Source organism: Neofelis nebulosa, chromosome 3 (assembly GCF_028018385.1).
Source record: "Neofelis nebulosa isolate mNeoNeb1 chromosome 3, mNeoNeb1.pri, whole genome shotgun sequence".
Lineage (NCBI taxonomy): Eukaryota > Metazoa > Chordata > Mammalia > Carnivora > Felidae > Neofelis > Neofelis nebulosa.
Genome location: NC_080784.1, coordinates 163122592 through 163135772, shown reverse-complemented (window position 1 = coordinate 163135772; position 13181 = coordinate 163122592). Strand labels below are relative to the sequence as shown.

The 13181-nt window shown below is 37.2% G+C and overlaps 2 pseudogenes; one reads left to right on the top strand and one right to left on the bottom strand.

Moving 5' to 3' along the window:
* Positions 1-599: 599 nt before the first annotated feature.
* LOC131508080 (mitochondrial-processing peptidase subunit beta-like) lies at positions 600-2061 on the top strand (annotated as a pseudogene).
* A 9886-nt stretch (positions 2062-11947) lies between these two features.
* LOC131508223 (U6 spliceosomal RNA) lies at positions 11948-12048 on the bottom strand (annotated as a pseudogene).
* Positions 12049-13181: the final 1133 nt, after the last annotated feature.

Here is a 13181-nt window from a genome sequence, read left to right as displayed (position 1 = left end):
AATCCACACTACATACGTGGTCCCCAAATACCTAACTTAAAATTTAATTTAAAGTAATTCAAGATTACTAATGCTTTCCCAGGTATACACACATACCTTAAACTGAAGCCTCAAGTATTTTCCTCAGGTAATTATAAATGCGTTGAAATATAAAAATATAAAACACAAGAGGAAACAAGTCATTTAAATGAGAATAAGTAGAAATAACAAACAACAGGATATAGCTACAAAAAATGACTGATGTTGGAATTATCAATTAAGAAATATAAAATAAATAAGTTTGATACACTTATTTTTTAAAAAGAATATTTGAAGTATAACAAGGTATGAAAACTATGAAATATGATCAGATAGCTTTGATAAAAGAACCAAATAGAACTTCCACATGGAAAAAAGCGCACATAATGAATGAAATGAAAAACTCAGTAGACAAATATAGCATTAGATACAATGGAAGAGAGAATTAATGAACTGGAAGAAAGAATTGGAGAGTTACTCAATGAGCAGAAGAGGGAAAGCAAAATTGAAAAAAAATTAACTGGAAGTTAAACCATGGAGAGGGGAGGGTAACAGTGGACATCTGAACACTGCTGTTGCCCATGGCTCTGGTGTTTCACGAGAAGCTCCTGGTCAGAGGTGCCATTGGGCAGTCATTATAATTTGAAAAGAACAGATTGTGAAATACACAGGCCACTACACAAGTTGTTTTAGATGTTTACGAAACATGAATAACATGTTTGGAAATGGACTCACTTGCCTCTGAAGGCTCTAGGTTCTTGACATATACAGCTGGGTTCTGACTGATTGATCTTGGAAACTTAAATTAAAATAAGATGAATAATGGAATATTTTATTCTCTACAACATACGGATTTAAAGGGCATCCAAAAGAGACTTAAATTAGATCTGGAACTTCAAATGAAAACATGGGTGTTTATTTCAATACCTATACCTCCAGAAAGTAGACCACATCTTTGCCAAAAAATTCTTTAAAGATTTGCCAAGAGCCTTAGACATTCTTGTTGATATAATAAAAAAAAAAGTACATTCAGAGAAACAGAGATTGAATGTAAGTATGGAAGGACGTGAAAGCAAATTTATAAGAACTTGTCTTTTTATTATCTACATGTCACGACTTATCAAAATACTGCACTTGGATGGGCAATTTGGGGACCAATGGAAAATATCAAACCTAAAAATCATAAAGACTTAGTGAACTATGTAACCACATATTATAAAGGGCCAAGAATAGTCCTTGCTGTAACTGGAGGATTTTCCTATGATGAACAGCTTGAGTTAGCAAAGTTTCATTTTGGTGACTTTTTGTCTACACACAAAGGAGAAATACAAAGTCTGCCTACTTGCAAATTCATAGGAAGTAAGAATTGAATGAGGAATAATAAGATTGGCTTTGGCACATCTTGCAAGAGCTGTTTCTGAAGCTGTTGGTTGGGCACATCCAGATACAATCTCTTTCATAGTTGTAAATACGCTGATTGGCAACTAAGAATTGCCATTGCAGAGAAGGAATAAATTTATCTGGCCAGCCAGCCAAGTTCATCTGTCATGGCAAATTCTGCCATAGCTTCCCGTCTTTCCATACTTCCTACACAGATATAGGATTGTGGGGCATCTATGTGAGTTGTGAATCAGCCATTGTTACAGACATGTTATGTATTGTTCAAAAAGAATTAGATGTGACTGTGTACACATATCACTGAAAGTAAAATTGTACAAGCCAAAATTATTCTAAAAACAAACATGTTGTTGCAAATCTAATGTTCAAGTCCAATTTGTAAAGATATTGGTAGGTAAATGTTATGCTATAATGGAAGAATTCCCATCCCTGAGCTTGAAGTTGGACCCAATGCAAAGGTATACCAAAAGAAAATCTGGACTCAATGCTGCAGATACTGAGAAAGTTCAAGAAGTGTGCACCAAATACATTTAGGGTAAGAGCTCAACTATTGCTGCCGTTGGTTCCATTGTGCAAGATTTTAACTGGATTTGCAGTAACATATGCTGGTTTGTGATTAAAATGCTCTTAATCAAAAATATTTGAATACATTTACTTATAAGACTAACATAAATCTGAAATTTTTAGGCTATTAAACTTTAAAGAAAAAAATTAAAATGGACATGTATATTCAAGAAAGAAGACATGGAGACTATAATTAAGATATCTAACATTATCGAATCAAAGTACAAGAAATAAATAATAGAGAAAATGTAGAAGAAGGCAGTACTCAAAGAGATGTTGATTAAGAATTTTTACGAATTTACAAAAGACAGAAAACCTCAGGTGAATCAATGAATCCCATGAAAAATGAATAAAAAGAAATAAAAGTTTCTTATATTTCTTATATAAAAATAAACTTATATTTACATTGTAATGATACTACAGAGCATCAAAGGAAGGAAGGAAGGAAGGAAGGAAGGAAGGAAGGAAAGAAGGAAGGGAGGAAAGAAGGGAGGAAGGAAGGAAGGGAAGGGAAGGGAAAGGAAAGAAAGGAAAGGAAAGGAAAGAGAAGAGAGAGAGATGGAGGAAAAGTAAGGAAAAAGAATAAAAGAAAATGAAAAAGAAAGAAAAAGAAAGAAAATCTTAAAAGCAGCTGGCAAAGGAACAAGTTAGATTGACATCTGATTTCCAAACAGGTACAATGAAAAATCTGAACATAATGGAATTTTTTTAAAAATTTTTTTTTTTTCAACGTTTTTTATTTATTTTTGGGACAGAGAGACAGAGCATGAACGGGGGAGGGGCAGAGAGAGAGGGAGACACAGAATCCGAAACAGGCTCCAGGCTCCGAGCCATCCGCCCAGATGCCTGACGCGGGGCTCGAACTCACGGACCGCGAGATCGTGACCTGGCTGAAGTCGGACGCTTAACCGACTGCGCCACCCAGGCGCCCCTGTAATGGAATTTTTTAAGCAGAAAGGAAATAACCATCAAGAATGATATTACCATAGAAATTGTCCATCAATAACAAGAATAAAATCAAGACATTTTCAGAAAATAAAAATTGAAAGACCTTTTCAAAAGGAATTTCTAGGAGATGTACACAAGAAAGAATAATGAGCCCCAGGAAAGTCTGGATGCAAGAAGAAATGCTGAGACAAGAAAATGTTAAGTAAGTGGGTAAATCTAAAACAACATTGTAATTTGAGAGGTTAATGACTACAAGAAGTAAAGTATTGGATAATTATAGTAAATACTCTTAAGTTGGGAAAGGTTAATCCAAATTAAAGCATTTTAGGTTGTTTATATCATTTGAGAAAGGAATAGATGAATGAATGAAATTTAGACTTGCTAAATTAAAATCCATTCTATAATTTCTAGGGAATCATTTAAAAATAAAAATAGAGATATAATTTCCAATTATTTAAGGGAAAATTAAATGAGGAAAAAAAAACTAAATCCAAAATAACATGATAAAAAAGAAAGGACATATAAACAGGTAAAGAGAAAACACAATATAAGTGGCAAAATAAATTCAAATATACCAGTAATCACAATAAAGGTAAATGCATAAATTCTTTAATTAAAAGTCAAAGACTGTCAGACTGGATAAAGAAACAAATCCACCTATATGCTATTTACAAGACACCCAACTAAAAGTTAGGGACTCAGGGGCACCTGGGTGGCTCAGTCAGTTAAGCATCCGACTCTTGACTTTGGCCCAGGTCATGATCTCATGGTTTGTGAGATCAAGCTCTGCATCAGAGCCTGCTTGGGATCTTCTTTCTCTGTCCCTCCCCTACTTGCATGCACTTTCTCTCTCAAAATAAATAAATAAACATTTTTTAAAAATAAAAATTAGGGACACAAAAAGGTTCAAAGTAAAAGAATGAAAGAACATTATCATGAAAATATTAAATAAAAGCTAAGTCAACATCAGATAAAATCAACGTTGAGGCACAAAACAATATTAAAGACAAAGAGTTACTACATAATTTTTTTAAAAGTTAAATTTATTAGCAAGGTGTAGTAACTATAAAATTAACAAACCTATCAGCCCAATGAGAGATTTTAATATATCTTTCTCTGTAAGTGGGAGACCAGATAAACAAAAGAACCAGTAAAAATATCAACTTGAGCAATATCATTAACAGTCTTGATCTAATGGACATCTATAGAACAATACATATAAATTTTGGAAATTTTACATTATTTTCAAATATACACGGAATACATATGAAAATTGGCCATGTGGAAGAGCATAAAATAAATCTCAATAAATTTCAAGGAACCAGAATTTATATAAAACAGTTATCTGAATAAAATATAATTATGTCACAAACTAAGAACACAAACCTCTTTTGGTTTTGAAATTTAAAAACATTCTCCTAAATAACTTTAGTCAAAAACATTATAAGGAAAAATGTTAAATACTTATAATGAAAAGATAATGAAACTCGTGTGAGATAGTCACAGCAAAACTTAGAGGGAAATTTAGAAACTTAAATGCTTTTCTAAAATAGAAAGACTGAAAAGTTAACTAGCTAAGCACATAACCTAGGAACATGGTAATAGAAAAACATAAAATATGTAAAGTGGAAAGCAAGAAGTAGTAACTGTACAAGCTTAAGTTAATTAAATAAAAAAGAGAATATTATCAAAGCAAAAGTTGACTCTTTCAAAACACTAACGAATCAACAAACTTCTGACTAAACTGAGAAGAGAAAAAAAAAGACTTAATTAACGATGTTTAAAATAACTAAGTGAATGTAATTACTAATGCAGAATAGATTGGCAGGTTAACAGTGAATATCAATAACAAGTAAATTTGAAAGCATAGATAACAAGAACAAATTTAAAGGAAAAAAAAGAAAATAACTCCAGAAGATATAGATAACTTAAGTAATCCTGCATTTATTAAAGAAATAAAATCAATAATTTTAAATCTCTTCACAAAGTAAAAATTAGTCCTTGAACATTTTACTTGAGCATTCTACAAACATTCAAAGAACAGATAATGGCCATCTTGCGCAGACTCAGACAACAAGAAAGAAAGAAAAACTACTCACATCATTTCATGAAACTATTATAATCTGATACCAAAACCAGAAAAAGATGGTGTAAGACTATCTTTGTATAAGATAGTATAAGGAAATAAATCTTAGAAATTAAAAGTAAGAGAGCAGAAATAAAAAATTAATGAAACATCTGAAAATAAAATTGAGAAAAATATTTCAAAAGACACAAAGTTATAAAATATGAGAGAGACGATAAGAAAAGATTTGAAAACCAAAGAGAATTAAAAGGGTAAGAAATAGAAAATCAAAAGAGTACGTTCAATATCCCACAAATAGAAGTTCCAAAAGAGAAAATAGAGGGAAATCAATTAGGAAATAAATAAAATAAGAAAGTTTCTAGAACTAAAGAAAGAAGTTTCCAGATTGAAAAAGCCCATTGAGTATCCATTATGATAAATGAAGACCACACCACATCACATTATTGCCAAATGTCAAAATACCAAGTTATGCTCACTGCTGTATCCCTAGTGACTAGAACAAGTTCCTGTGCTGTTTGTGTACTGTGCCAATTACATACAGGGAATCAGGAACTATGATGATATAGGACTTCTCAACATAGATCCAGCTGCTGTGATTCTTTTGTTGTTGTTGTTGTTTTGCTTTTGCAGTGTGATGTTTTAAAGAGAGAAACAAACAAAAAAATAGTATGTGGCCTTATCTCTGGATGAAAAAAGGGACTTTCTATCAACTTCTTACCATATCTATAAAGGTGACCCTCTGCTTCTTCCAAGCTAGTATGTATTCTAGTATGCTTTTTCCCATTCTATGAACATTGGGAAATAGAAAAGAAGGCAGAGATTCACCAATCCATTCAACTAAAACCTATTCACTGTTTCTAGTTCCAGGACAAAATGGAGTAGACGCACGTCTCCCTATTGTTCCCACTAAATAGAGTTAAAACCACTGAACATTATATGTAAAAGAAATATAAGAAGACTTGAACTTTAGAGAAAAGGCAGACTGTCTAAGGACCTCATGACCCAAGGAAAGACACAGGGGTAAATTTCCAGAGTTTTCTTTTTCCTGTTTATGGTGGATGGTGGAGAAGCTGACAACCAGGAAGTGCCAGTGGGCACCGACAAAAAATGTCCTCCCAAAGTCTATTCTCTCTACAAAGGAGCAGGAAAGGGACAACCTAACAAGATAGTAAATGTTTAGACAATAACTACTGTACTCTAGGGAAACACCTTGGAAAAAACTGTGGTCCCACCACCATTATCAAAGGCCAAGTGGAACAATATCAAGGTGCCCCTTCGGCTCCCAGCCAACTTGGAGGCCTGGTAAGGAGTCTGATCTCCTACCTTTACCCAGCAGTAATGAGATACCATGCTTCTCGGTGTCCACAGAGGTCAAGAGGAAAACCTGGTCTTCTTCCCACCAGACAGCAGTGGGACAGTGTCCACTTTCCTCTACCAGCGCTATATCAGAGGCAGCCTGCTAAAAGAGAAGATTTAAATAATATTGCATCTGATAACATAATAATCAAAATATCCAAGATAAAATTTAAAAAATAACTACTTAGTATACTAAAAACCAGGGAGGGAAAAAAGCAGGGAAATCACAACTTGAATGAGAAAATACAAACAGCAGATGCCAACACAGAAATTACATAGATGTTGACATTATCTGACAAAGATTTTAGAGCAGTTATCACAAAAATGCTTCAAAAAGCAATTACAAACGTACCTGAAAAAATGAAAAATATGAAGTTGCAGTAAAGAAATAAAAAATATAAAGAAGAATCAAATAGAAATTTAGAACTAAAGAAAATAATAATCTATATTTAAAAACTCATTGGATGGGGCGCCTGGGTGGCTCAGTTAGTTGAGTGTCCAACTCTTGATCTCGGCTCAGGTCATGGTCTCAGGGTCATGGGGTCGAGCCCTGTGTCAGGCTCCATGCTGAGCATGGAGCTTGCTTGAGCTTCTCTCTCTCTCTCTCTCTCTCTCTCTCTCTCTGTACCCTTCCCCCGACTCATGCTCTTGCTAGCTCTCTCTCAAAATAAAATAAAATAAAATAAAATAAAATAAAATAAAACTGATTGGATGGGGTCAACGACAGAATAGAGAGGACAGACGAAAGAATTAGTGCTTAGAGATAGAACAATTACAATCTGAACAACAGAAAGAAAATAGAATAAAAACATAAAATTTAAAATAAAAACATAACTTAATCCCTAACATATCAATAATAACATTAAATATAAGTGGTCTGAATACACCAAATAAAAGACAGAGGCTGGCAGAGTCAATTAAAAAGCATGACTTAACTCTATGGTCAAGGTCACTTTGCTGAGTGAAAAAAAGCCAATCTCAAAAGGTGATATACCAAACGATTCCATTTATATAACCTAAAAATGCCAAAATTATGAAAATACAAAGCAGATTAGCTGCTGCCGGGGGTTAGGGATGGTGGGGAGGGACTGGGTATGACTATAAAGGGAGATCTTTACGATGACGCCACAGTTCTGCGTCTTGACTCTGATAGTAGTCACATGAATCTACACTCATGATAAAATGACATTCGACTGTATACACACATTGCAGCAATGTCAGTTTCCTAGTTTTGACATTGTTCCATAGTTATGTAAGGTATAATCACTGAGTAAAGGGTATCTGAGATTTCTGTGTACTATTTTTGCAACTTCCTGTGCATTTTAATTTTTTTCAAAATAAAAAACCTATTAAGCACTTGTTTTGCCAAGTTTTGACATCAAGGACGAACAAAATACGGATTTAGAAAATCCTGCCACTTTATAATCCTTTTAAGGGAGTGGGTAAGACTCAAATATGTTAAAGATACAAATAGCAACAAAAAAGGGTTGCAGCTATATGAGTAGTTCTGGGGTTGCAAAGTCCAAGAGCACCAAGCCCCAAGTATTGAGTCTTTAGAATAACAATTCAAAATGATAACTATTGAAAAACACAGCCTTAGTTCAGTGTCAAATTTATGCAGTCAAGGTGAAAAGCAGAGTATACCCACTAGTGGATCAAAAGGGCTTGCTCCACCCAGAACAGCCCTCAGTTTTCTGCATGAAAAATTATCTAAAATAGATCTCACCACATACAACACTCATCTGCTAAGTGGCAAGTCTTTTCCATAACTGATCACCACTTGCCCACCCAGGCCACTTGCCAACCTGAATAATAGGGTGTAAGCCTGGGCACAGGCCCTAGTCACAAGGCCAGCTGCCCATGTTCTGGGAGGACCTCCAGGGGCACACACATTAGGCAGACCCTCCCTGACACAGAGCAATCCATCACTTCCCAAATGACCTTCCTCCCGTATTTTAGTGAGACTGATGTTACCAAGATCTCATTTTTCCTGGCCCTGAGCCAGTAGAAACTTCTGTTCTTTGTTCACCCATGTTTGTTTGTTTGTTTTTTACAAATGAAAAGCAATTTATTATGTAATATTCTGTGCCTGCAATGGAATATGTGCAATATACATAAGCCCACCGGCAAACACAAGATCCCAACATTGACAATATAATTGAATTTAGTTGCGCCCTCCTCCCCAATATCCATTCTCCTGCCTTCTCCTCAAACATAACCACTTTCCTGAATTTTGTCTTTATCATACCGTTTTTATTTTTTTTTAATGTTTATTTTGAGAGAGAGCGCGCAAGAGAGTGCGAGTGGAGAGGGACAGAGAGGGAGAGGGGGAGAATCTCAAGCAGGCTCCGCACTGTTAGCCCAGAGACAGCACATGGCTCGATCCTATGAACTGGGAGATCATGACCTGAGCCAAAATCCAGAATCAGACGTTTAACAAACTGAGCCCCCCAGGAGCCCCTATCATACCCTTGTTTTTTAAAAACAGTTGACTGCAATGTAGTTTTCCCCAAACAATATTTGCTCAGTTCTGCTTATTTTTGAAAATATGGACAGTGCTTTTATGAACAGTCTTATACATGTCTCCGATGCACACATGCAAGAGTTTCTTGAGGGTACACACCCAGGAGTGGGACTGCTGGGCCACAGAAATGTCATCATTACCTGTGCTACACATGCTAAGTTATTTTCCAATGAAACTGTGCTATTTTACAGTCCCACTAGTAGTATACAAGATTCTGTTTTCCACATCCACGCCAACATTTGGTATTATCAGACTTCATAATTTTTTGTCCATCTAGTGGATTTAAAATGATATCTCACTATGATCTTAATTTGTACTTCCCCGATTACTAACAGTGTAGAGAATCTTTTAGTATCTTGAATTGTCATCTATATTTATTTTTGTGAATTACATCATGTTTTCTGGACATTTTTTTTTAATAGGTTGCAGGCATGCATTATATATTCTGGATCCTATTTCTTTGTCAGATGTGGTGTCAAGATTTTCTCAGAGTTTGTGGCTGATCTTTTTACTGTCTTTATGATGTTTCCAGTAAGCAAAAGTTATTAATTTTAATGAAGTGAAACTTATTCATCTTTTCCTTTTTAGTTTGTGCTTTTTGTCTTTCATCCCCATAGAGAAGGAAGAATTCATTGTGAAAGGGAAAACTTGAAATCGTTTAGAAGAAAAAATGGCAGAATGGCCTTTGTGACCTTTGGGGAGAGAATGATTTCTTAAACAAGACCCCAAAAGTGCTTATCATAAGTCATTGCTGTGTTAACAAACACTTTTAAGGACTGTTAGAATAAATCAGGAAGATAAGCTGAGCCCTCGCCACTTTTTCTTATTTTCCCCGGAGAACCACAGCCATGTGCACTGCTGTTGAAGGGGTGGTCTCAGGGCAAAGGGCTGTTGGTGCAGCCCCGAGGACTGGCCTCTGTCCCATCCCTGCCGCCTCGAGGCCACCGCCTTCCCAGAAGGGAGGCACAGGGATCTGCAGCAGTTTCTTCACCTTTAGTTCTTTTTTGTTACTAGTGCTGATGGGGGTCTGTTTCCGCTAATCTTAACTGTGGCAAAATGCTCCAGGATGTCTATTCTTCTGGTTACATATGGAATTTCCTGGACTTCAGTTGATTGCTTGGGATGGGGGCTGATTAGATGCAGCTATTTCCAGGCATCCTTGCCTTTTCTTTCCTGAAAAACCATTGTGTTTGTAACATATTTTTAGGTGGGGCTGCATTATTCACATACATTTTCTTTTCTTTTTCGCTAGTTTCCAATCGAAGTTTTCTTCCAGATAAAAACCACACTAGCATCGAGGGCTACTTTCAACAGTCCTATTCTTTGTAATACTATTTATATAGTCCTTGTAATACTGTACTTTAACATACTTGTGATTTTAAGGCCCATTTTTTTCCTGCGTGATCTCATAAGGCTTCCCTCAATCCCCCTCATCACCCCCTGCTCCGTTCCCATATATCTATTTATGGGTCATTATCCTCTCTTCTCCATCAACATCTTCTCAGCATAGCTGAATGCTCCAGGGAGACTGGGCTGGTGTGAGGTTCTGCCATGATGAATGGGTTTCTTTTCACTCTTCGGTAATGAGCTGGCTTCTACTAAGGGCACCTAATTTCTTGGTAGCTACTTCGAGTAAGTAGATTAGGTTACCAGTGTTACTGCTTATCTCATTCTAGAATCAATGATCCAATTCACAGGCTCACCACCTATAAATCTGGGGAAACTATTACACAGAAGTCCTAGTAATTGATTAGTGGGCATTTTCTGAAATGAATCATTTACAAGACAAAGCCTTGGTTCCCAGCCTATTTCTGAGGCAATTAGGACCTAATGAGTTGCTTATTTGTTGACTGTTTGATTAGGGCCATTGATTCTGGTATAATATCTGAATCTTGTACCTCGTTTCTCAGGGTTTTGACCACCAGCTCTTCCTCATTTCTTTTTCCTGTACTTCTTTCTGAAGCCTTCTCATAGAGATGCCCCCGTCTGTGGTACAGTAGATCCTTAATTTCCATCTATCTGTTCATTTTGATGGCACTGAGATGTCATGGCCGTTGGGATCCTTGAAAGAAATCACAGCCAGGATGTGCCTCCTTTTGCTTATCTTCCCAGGACCAGCTGACCATATCAGAGAAAAAGGCTGAAGGGAGGCATAGGCAGAGAACACACAGAATGCCCTGCCTCTCCTCCCAAGACCTGTATGGTAATGTAGCCAACAGAGAACTCCACCATCAGGGAGATGGCCATGAGGCCGAAATCCTTGTTTTTCCAATCAGATAAGCATACGGTATTTATACTTTTGTATATGCCAGGTGCTAAATTATAGACTGTGCCTTAAAATCTGAGTGGTACAGGAAGTCAGATCATTGCTGCCATACACTGGAGCACTTTCTGGGAACGAGGTCATTTGCACTAAGAGTTTCACCTACACCATCTTATTTAATCTTATTAGCATCATCTGTCCTCGGTGTTATCATCCGTATGAGAAACCCGAGGCAGAGAAAGGTTGGGTACATTTTCTAGGTCGTTCAACTAATAAGTGAAGCAATTCAATTCAAACATAGACTTGGCTAACTCAAGAAGGTGCTTTTCACCACTATACCACATTGTCTCTCTCTTTAAAAAAGAAACGATAGGCCAGAACTACATGATACTAAGTAAAAGGAGGTTTCTCACAGAAAGGAGAGTTCTCCGTAGGCTAGAGTAGTCACGGGCTATCGAGTAGAAGGGAGGTGTCCATAGAGAACATCTAACCCCAGATTTCTCAAACACTTTTTTAAATCTTTTTTTTTTAATGTTTATTTATTTATTTTTGAGACAGAGAGAGACAGAGCATGAACGGGGGAGGGTCAGAGAGAGAGAGGGAGGCACAGAATCCGAAACAGGCTCCAGGCTCTGGGCTGTTAGCACAGAGCCTGACGCGGGGTTCGCACTCATGGACCGCGAGATCATGGCCTGAGCCGAAGTCGGATGCTTAACCGACTGAGCCACCCAGGCGCCCCTCTCAAACATTTTTTAAAAATTGTGGTGAAAAAAAAATCACATAACATAAAGAAAGACGGAAATGTTTCACGAATTTTCATGGCATCCTGGTGGAGAGGCCATGCTAATCTTCTCATTTCAGCTTTAGTATACATGCTGCTGAAGCAAGCACTCTCAAACTTTTTAACTTCCAACCCACAACATGAGACATATTTTACATCGTGACCCAGTAAACACACGCATAAATAACTGAAATGAAATTTTACTTCACAATACTTGCCATACTCTATGTTTTTCTACTATGTTTTATACCTTTCTTTTAAAATAATTCTGGTTATGGCCTGTTAAGTAGACTTTATGACCTAGAGATCCTGATCTAGAAACCTCAACAGATGGGGAAGTTGAGACCTAGAGATGCCTGGGGTACCTAGCACAGTGTCTTGCAAATAGTAATTCTAAGTGTCTTTGTTGTATTTCCTTATGTGACTCAGCACACCCACGCAGCGCCTCAGTGGCAGAGCTGGGATGGAGCCCAGATTTCCTGATTCCCAATCCAGAGTTTTTCTGTCAAGGAAAGTTTGTCAAAGAGGGACTCTCCCATGGCAGAGTTTCTTCACAGGTGTGGGTAGAAGTAGGGGGAAATAAACAGTGAAGTTGTGAAAGACCCACGCTGCTCCGCTCCCCAGTGGCCCTTGCCCAAGATCACCAGGTGCTACGACGGAGCTAAGTCCAAAGCTGGTGCTCTTTCTCGGGTTGTCTATCCTGATTGCTCAGTGAAATCACCTAGGAGCTCTGGACTTACGTCCAGCCTACACTCAGATCAATTTCATCCAATTAGTTAAGGGTAGGGTATGTTCTAAAAGCTCCTCAGCTGATTTGAATGCAGAGTGACCACCTCAATGCAGGGTAGAAGATATCCCTTAAAACTATGCCTGCTTCCCCTTCAAGCTCCAACCAAAATGCCTCCCTCCTTGCCCGACAGCATCCTGACTCAAATTCAGAGTCCAAAATAACTGCCTTCCCATTATTGTATTCATCCAGCACTCCTAGAGCTTTTTATCCTGTGTTTATCTCCCCTCCTAGACGATGCATTTACTGAGTGCAGGGCTTATGCCTTACTCATCTCTGTATCCAAGCATGCAATAAATATTTACAGAATGCCCTTTGCTCAGATGGCTCTTCTTCCCCAAACCACCCAGACCTCCTAAATCTACTGTGATACAGCTGTAACTCCTAATGAGGGTGATGAAATTTCTCTCCAGGATGAGTTCTACCAAGGACAAGAGGGACACTCTCCGTTGCAGC